The 8,122-nt window shown below is 32.4% G+C and overlaps 1 long non-coding RNA gene across 1 annotated transcript; it reads left to right on the top strand.

The window, feature by feature from the left end:
* Positions 1-4,321: 4,321 nt before the first annotated feature.
* LOC131175428 (uncharacterized) lies at positions 4,322-8,122 on the top strand. Its single transcript, XR_009145621.1, has 2 exons — positions 4,322-4,518; positions 7,458-8,122. It is a non-coding gene; the product is annotated as an uncharacterized LOC131175428 (long non-coding RNA).

Here is an 8,122-nt window from a genome sequence, read left to right as displayed (position 1 = left end):
CGGTCTAGGTGTTTGGTTAGCTGTCTCAGAAAGAGGTCCTGTTTACAATCATTCCTAGTGTTTTCAGACGTCCTGAATGTGCACCAGGTAGCAGAATTTGCGAAGGTAGTCTCAAACTTAAGTTGTATAGTTTTTACCTTGGCAAAGCTAGCTGATAAATCTGTAAAATACTCCTAGCTTAGAAAATTTTAGTAAAATGACTTTAATTAATGTAAGGATGATGTGGAGGACCTTCAGGAATATTTTTATAATTTTTAAAGTGCTAAAAATAAATATTTAGACTGTACAAGAGTTGGGGACCTGAGCTAGAGTTTGGAGGATTGGACCTGGATTAGGATCCTTGTAGGCCCTGGATGGACATTATAATTGTTGTTGTCGGCCTGAGGCCCTGTTTGTTGCTGTCATTACATTTTTCTTGTGAGAGAGTTAGGTCCAATCATAAAGAAGACTCAAAATTTCAGCAAGACCTTAGAAAATTAATCTTATTTCTTTGATTAAATTAATTAATTAATTCTATCAGTAAATTTGATAGAGGTTAATGTATTTGTCTAGGTAATCAGTGTGGACCAACCTTTTTTCTCCTTTCAGCTAGACTGGCTGTAATTAAATCGACCAGTCTATGAGTTGAATATTGATTATTTTTGTAATTTCAATAATAATTATATATATATATATATATATATATATATATATATATATATATATATATATATATATATCTGGCATGCTCATGCATTCTATATATAATTAATTATGCACATAAATAGTTAATACATTATCGGAATTTTGATTGCTACATAATTAATTATTGTTATTTATTTATAATTGCCACCCTGAAAATTATTTAAAGCTCTGTGTGTGTGCTGGCATGAATATGGTGTGGATATGGGTATGGGTAGGATTGGTAGTCGCAGCTAGAGATTGACTCACTAGGACTCGATCCTTATATATAGATAAGTTGGGGGGAGTACGGCTTTGAGTTAATCTTGCTGACTCACGCACTTGGATTAATAAGTGAAAGTCCGGTTTGAGTTGATTTCACTGGTAGGTATTCGATTAAGAGGGCTTTATAAGGGATCAGCTTCCATATATATATTGATGTGATACATTGGATGTGTGAGTAGCTCCAAATTAACTTTTCGTGGGAATATTGGATGAATTATTTGTTTTATGTGTTGGATGTGCATTTCATGGTAGGATTGCACTAGTTATAAATAGTTATAGAAATTGCATCTATAATCAATATCTAAACTCTCTAAGTCGAACGCTCATTCTTGTTCAAATATTTTTCTCAGGTTATAGGAGGAGTGAATATTGCTTGCATTCAGGAGACTAAATGGGTAGGAGAGAAAAGTAAGGAAGTGGGTAATTCAGGGTACAAATTGTGGTTTACTGGAAAGGAGAGAAACAAGAACGGAGTGGGTATAATCATAGACAGGACATTGAAAGACGCAGTAGTAGCTGTGAAAAGAGTAGGAGATAGAATTATACTAGTAAAGCTAGTACTAGACGGAGAAACAATAAATATAGTTAGTGCTTATGCCCCACAAATAGGACTAGACAGTGAGAGTAAACAAAGGTTTTAGGAAGATATGGATGATTTAATGCAAAGCATACCGAATGAAGAGAATGTTTTCATTGGTGGAGATTTGAATGGACATGTAGGAAGTGATAGGCAAGGTTATCAGAATGTTCATGGAGGTTTTGGTTTTGGCAGTCGAAATGAGGAGGGAAAAAGCATCCTGGATTTTGCTATGGCATACGACCTAATACTAGCAAATACCTACTTTATAAAAAGAGAGTCACATTTAGTGACTTTCAAAAGTGGGCAACATAGAAGCCAAATCGACTTCCTCTTAACCAGGAAGACAAATAGAGCTCTATGCAAGGATTGCAAGGTCATTCCAGGAGAGGCTTTAACAAGTCAACATAGGTTGGTGGTCTTGGATGTCAAGTTTAGGAACATTTCAAGTAAGGTCAGAAGAAATAGTGTAGCTCAAACAAAGTGGTGGGAGTTCAAAGGAGTAAAGCAAGTGAAGTTCAAAAATGAGCTTCTTGAGTCCGAAGTATGGAAGCTAGATATGGAGGCCAATGATATGTGGATACAGATGGCATCAAAGATTAGAGAAGTAGCTAGAAAAGTACTTGGGGAGTCTAAAGGACATGGACCACCCTCAAAAGAGAGATGGTGGTGGAATGAGGAAGTACAAAAGGCAGTGAAGAGAAAAAGGGAATGGTATAAGAAATTACCTAAATGTGATAATAATGAGGCATATGAACAGTACAAGATAGCAAAGAAAGAGGCAAAAAAGGCAGTTAGCCAAGTAAGAACACAGGCCTTTGAAAAGTTATATGAGAAACTTGGAACTAAAGAAGGGGAGAAAGATATTTATAGATTAGCAAGGAGTAGAGAAAGGAAATGTCAAGATCTCAATCAAGTTAGGTGCATTAAGGATAAAGAAGGAAAAGTGTTGGTGAAAGATGAGGACATTAAAGAAAGATGGAGAAATTATTTTAATGATCTCTTTAATAATAGTCAAAATGGAAATAGCGTGAATATAGATTATAGAATAATAGAAAAGAATGTAAATTATACTAGAAGGATTAGATCTTTAGAAGTAAAGGAAGCACTTAAGAGAATGAAAGTAGGTAAAGCCTGTGGACCCGATGAAATACCAATTGAAGTGTGGAAGTATTTGGGAGATATGGGAGTGGCATGGTTAACTAAATTATTTAATAAGATTCTAAACTCAAAGAAAATGCCTGATGAATGGAGAAAGAGTGTTTTAGTACCTATTTTTAAAAATAAGGGAGACATACAGAGTTGCTCAAACTATAGGGGAATTAAACTCATGAGCCATACTATGAAGTTGTGGGAGAGAGTTGTGGAGCATCGACTACGTCATGATACTTCTATCTCTCTCAATCAATTTGGTTTCATGCCTGGTCGTTCAACTATAGAAGCGATCTTTCTCATTAGAAGCTTGATGGAGAAATATAGAGATGGGAAGAAAGATCTACACATGGTTTTTATTGATTTGGAGAAGGCTTATGATAGTGTTCCAAGAGAGGTCTTATGGAATGCGTTAGAACAAAAGAGGGTATCTATTAGGTACATACAAGTATTGAAAGATATGTATGAAGGAGCAACTACTATTGTGCGCACAGTGGAAGGGGACACAAGAGATTTTCCGATCTCAATTGGATTACACCAAGGATCAGCCATAAGCCCTTACCTTTTTACATTAGTTTTAGATGAACTGACGAAACATATACAAGAGAGTATTCCTTGGTGCATGATGTTTGCGGATGATATTGTTCTGATAGATGAGACACGAGAAGGAGTCAATAGGAAGCTAGAACTTTGGAGAAGTACTCTAGAGTCAAAGGGTTTTAAGTTAAGTAAAACGAAGATGAATACATGCATTGCAAGTTCGGTGAAGGCCAAACCGGTGATAGGGAAGGAGTTAGTTTGAATGGAGTGGCACTGTCCCAAAGTAATCACTTTAAATATCTAGGCTCGATCCTTCAAGTAGATGGGGATGTGAGGAGGATGTTAGTCATAGGATTAAAGCTGATGGTTGAAGTGGAGACGTGCACGGAGTTTTATGTGATCGTAAGATTCCCAATAAATTAAAAGGAAAATTTTACCGCATACCATACGACTACCTATGCTATATGGTAGTGAGTGTTGGGCCTTTGAAAGAGTCGTATGCATCTAAGATAAGAGTTGCAGAGATGAGAATGTTAAGGTGGATGAGTGGCCATACTAGACTAGATAAAGTCCGTAATGAAAGTATTAGAGAAAAGGTAGGAGTGGTGCCAATTGAAGATAAGTTGAGAGAAGGGAGATTGAGGTGGTTTGGTCATGTGAAGCGTAGACATACGGAGGCTCCAGTTAGACAAGTAGAGCACATGAGGCTAGAGGATAGAAAGAAAAAAAGGGGTAGACCTAAATTGACTTGGAGGAGAGTAGTACAGCATGACTTAGAAGCATTATACATTTCTGAGGATTTAACCCAAAATCGTTCAGAGTGGAAAAAGCGAATCCATATAGCCGACCCCAAATTTTTGGGATAAAGGCTTAGTTGAGTTGAGTTGAGTTTATAGGAGGAGTGACTTTATTTCTTTAAGTTTAACCTGCATTTTTCTTCGCAGGTTGTGCTTATTAGGTAATAGTTTATAATGTCTATTTATTTATTTGTTTGTTTAATAACTAGAGCTTCGCTATAACATTGGTTTATGTATATGTTGTGTTACTTAATGAAAAATTTATGATATTAAATAGTTTGTACATGTTGAGTATTAGGGTTGAGCTGGGCTCCCCTTGTTTTGGCTTCCTGATAGAAATTGGGTTAAGTTGTCCCAAACAAATTTATAATACTTTATTTTATTTTATTTGCATGTTAAGCCTTAATTTTGGTTTTGATTATTGGTTTGAGAACAGCGAGACTTACTATTGGCCTCGGGGGCTTTATGCTGATCCAAGTCCTAGTGCCGGTCTGACTCAGAAATAAGGTCATGACACACACTCTCTCTTCCCCTCTCTTATACCTCTCCTTCTCTCTCTCTCTCTCTCTCTCTCTCTCTCTCTCTCTCTCTCTCTATTATCCCCCTCTCTCTCTCTATTACACATCGCTATTTCTCTATCTCTCTTTCTATTGTATCTCTCTCTCTCTCTATTATAGATCACTCTCTTTCTCTTTGTTGTACATCTCTCTCTCTTTGTCTCTAGTGTACATCTCTCTCTCTCTCTCTCTCTCTCTCTCTCTCTCTCTCTCTCTCTCTCTCTCTCTCTCTTTCCCTTTTTCTCTCTCTTTCTCTCTCTATTGTACATCTCTCTTTCTCCCCCCTCTCTCTCTCTCCCCCTTCTCTCTCTTTCTCTCTCTATATCTATATATATTATACATCTCTCTCTTTCTCTGTCTCTCTCTCTCTATTATACATCTTTCTTAATTGGCCTAATATTCAAAAAAATCTAAAACTTTACATGTTTTTGCAATTATAGCTAAAACCTTTTTTTTTTTTTGTCAATTTTTTCCTAATCTAAAAGTTTTGTATTTATTATGGCCAAGTCAAATATTATTTTTTAAATATGTTATTGCTGACATGGCGGGTGATGTGGTGGGAATTTTATTTTCTTGCTGACATGGCAAAAATATTTTTATTATATAAATTGTTGCTGATGTGGCATAACTTTAATAATTAAAAAAATCCAACACTTTTTGACTTTTGTCAATTATAGCCAATTCTATAAGTTTATTTCATTTACAACCAATTAACTAATTTTGATGCAACTTGGTCAAAATTTAATATTTTATTACCTAATAAAATTATAAAAATGAATATTTATATTACTTAATACAATAAAAAAATAATTTTCCCCTCTCTCTCCCCACATGTTTTTTTATTTATTTAAAAATTAAAAATCCATGCAAAAATGTCAATAATAACAATATTCTTCATTTTGGCAAATAATAATAATAATAATAATAATAATAATAATAATAATACTAATAATAATAAACATGTGGTTGAATGTCTATATATTATTGAATGATAGTGGATGGGAGGAGAGAGAGATAGATATAGAGATACTATTTAAAGGGAGAAAGGTGGGTAGTGGGTGCACACGTACATATTATTGGATAACAATTGGTAGGAGGAGAGACAGATGGGTAGAAGGATATTTTCAATTTTAAATAAATAAGAATTTATCTATTTTCATAAATAAGTTCTCTATATATCACAAAGAGAGAGAGAGAGAGAGAGAGAGAGAGAGAGAGAGAGAGAGAGAGAAATAAGGGAATATTATTTTTTTGTTATACTAAATGATATAAATATTTATTTTTGACAATTGAATTAAGAAAAAAAATATTAATTTTCATCAAATTAAATAAAAATTAGTCAATTGGCTATAAATGATACAAACTTATAAGATTGGCTATAATTAACAAAAGTAAAAGTTTTAGATTTTTTAATTATTAAAGTTATGCTACGTCAGCAGTAATATATAAAATAATAATATTTTGCCACGCCAGCCACCATGTCAGTAAGAACATAAATGTTTCTGTCACGTCACCTGCCATGTCAGCAACAACAAATTAAAAAAAATGATATTTTTTGGCCGCGTCAGCACCCCCAATTTTTCAATTTTGATCGGGTCATAATAAATACTAAACTTTCAAATTAGGTCAAAATTAACCAAAAAAAAAGATTTTGCTATAATTGCAAAAACACGTGAAGTTTTGGATTTTTTTTATAACATTTGGCCTATAATTTAGTCAACCTTAAATTATTTCATATTTTTAATAAATATTTTTACTATGTTGTTATATTTTTAATTATTTTTATTCTAAAATCTTTGTTAAAAAATTTGAAAGACAAAAAGTATAATCTACATAAAAAGTTATAAAAACAAAATATAGAAATTTGACTTATTTATAATTAGTATGTAATGATTTTTATTTTAATAATTTGATATTCTTTTTGTTTTAGTTTCATTTATATATATATATATATAGTATTCCCAAAAGAAAATGGATATATTAATTTAATAATTTTAAAACTGATATTCTAAAATATTTTTATAATGGCCCATATTGGTCAAGTTGAATAGCCCATATTTTGTTAGGTCAATAAACTTCAAATTATTAGAATATAGGCTCACAAAATTATCTCTTTTAAGAATATAACAACTTAGTTGGGCGATTAAGATATTCTTTTTTAGTCTAGTAAAAGGTCTTATTCTAATTATATGCACCTAGGTCCACTAATATTCCATTATGTTGATTTTAAAATAATTGATAATATTTAATAATTTAAAAGTTTTTTTTTATTTGTCCAATTAAACAATAAAATTAATGAGCTCATATTCCACTAATTTTGTTCAATATTCTAAATTAATATAAAATAGACATTAATTAATGGCCCACATTAATGTTGGCCAACAATGTAATAAGGTCTATTTTAATGGTGATATCATTATAATTAATTTTTTTAATTTAGAGTATTGATATTATCTAAATGTCTGTTATTGGCCCAATAAAAAATATATTCATATTTAAATTACTAATTAACAAGTTGTAAAGTTCAAAATTTAATGATTATACTTACATTTAAAGTATTTTTTAGCAATAGAAAAAATTAAATTGTGAATAATTCACCTTAGATGATGGGCCAAATTACTAGGCCAGAAATGACGATTAAAATATCCTAATTTTTCAAAACTTTTAATTATTATATGAGTATTAAATATTTTTCCCTATATTTTTAAAATTAGTAACAAACCAAGCTATTTATTTCTCATCTTTAATTATTAACATTTATCTAATTAATTTTGTTCAAAATTTTTGCTTAATTAATTTTATTTAAATAAATTTTCTTTTGTTTTAATTGTAACTTTCAAATTAATTTATGGAAAATTATTTAAAAATATTTTTTAATTCTTTTTACAGATAAATGATGGAGATTATGGAGCCAATGCCACTGGACTATTCAAAGGACCAACCACAAGGGCAAGGGCCAAGGCACTACAAAGGCTAGTTCAAACTTATTGTAGCAAAGAACTTGAAAATAGAGAGCTCAACATGATAAGGGAACTCAAATGGTGATTCTTGCTCAAGTATTTAAGGATGAAGGTCACCAAGTGTCATGCTAAACAAACCCACCTTTTCGAGCGCTGAAAGTGCCAAAATTCGTCAATTTCTTCAAGAGGCCTAAGCTTTCACGGCTTTGGCTTGCAAGGGAAGCTTCAGCACGGCATGGGTGTATTTTCATAGAAGAAAGCATCTGAAAATTTGGGCTGTAGGAGGCAACATGCCCCGGGCGTGTGATGAGGGAAGAAAACATGGCCTAGGATGTATTTTGCTAAAAACCACAATTTTGCTTATTTTGCCAAGGGTTACACACCCTGTGCATGTAAATAAGTGAGGCACATGCTCTGGGCATGCGGACTTTGTAGCCTACATTTTAGACGATTTTATTTTGGTTTTTTTGTAATTATTTTGATGTTTTTATAGGGTTTTATGATGTATTAGCAGCCACCTATAAATACCTTATGTTGCTAATGTTTTTGACAGCTTTTTGATTATCAATTAAACATTGAGAGAGTTTTCTCCTC

The sequence above is a fragment of the Hevea brasiliensis genome, chromosome 17 (genome assembly GCF_030052815.1).
Source record: "Hevea brasiliensis isolate MT/VB/25A 57/8 chromosome 17, ASM3005281v1, whole genome shotgun sequence".
In the NCBI taxonomy this organism is placed as follows: Eukaryota; Viridiplantae; Streptophyta; class Magnoliopsida; order Malpighiales; family Euphorbiaceae; genus Hevea; species Hevea brasiliensis.
The sequence above is the reverse complement of the archived record's forward strand: the minus strand, read 5'-3'. Positions and strand labels throughout refer to the sequence as shown.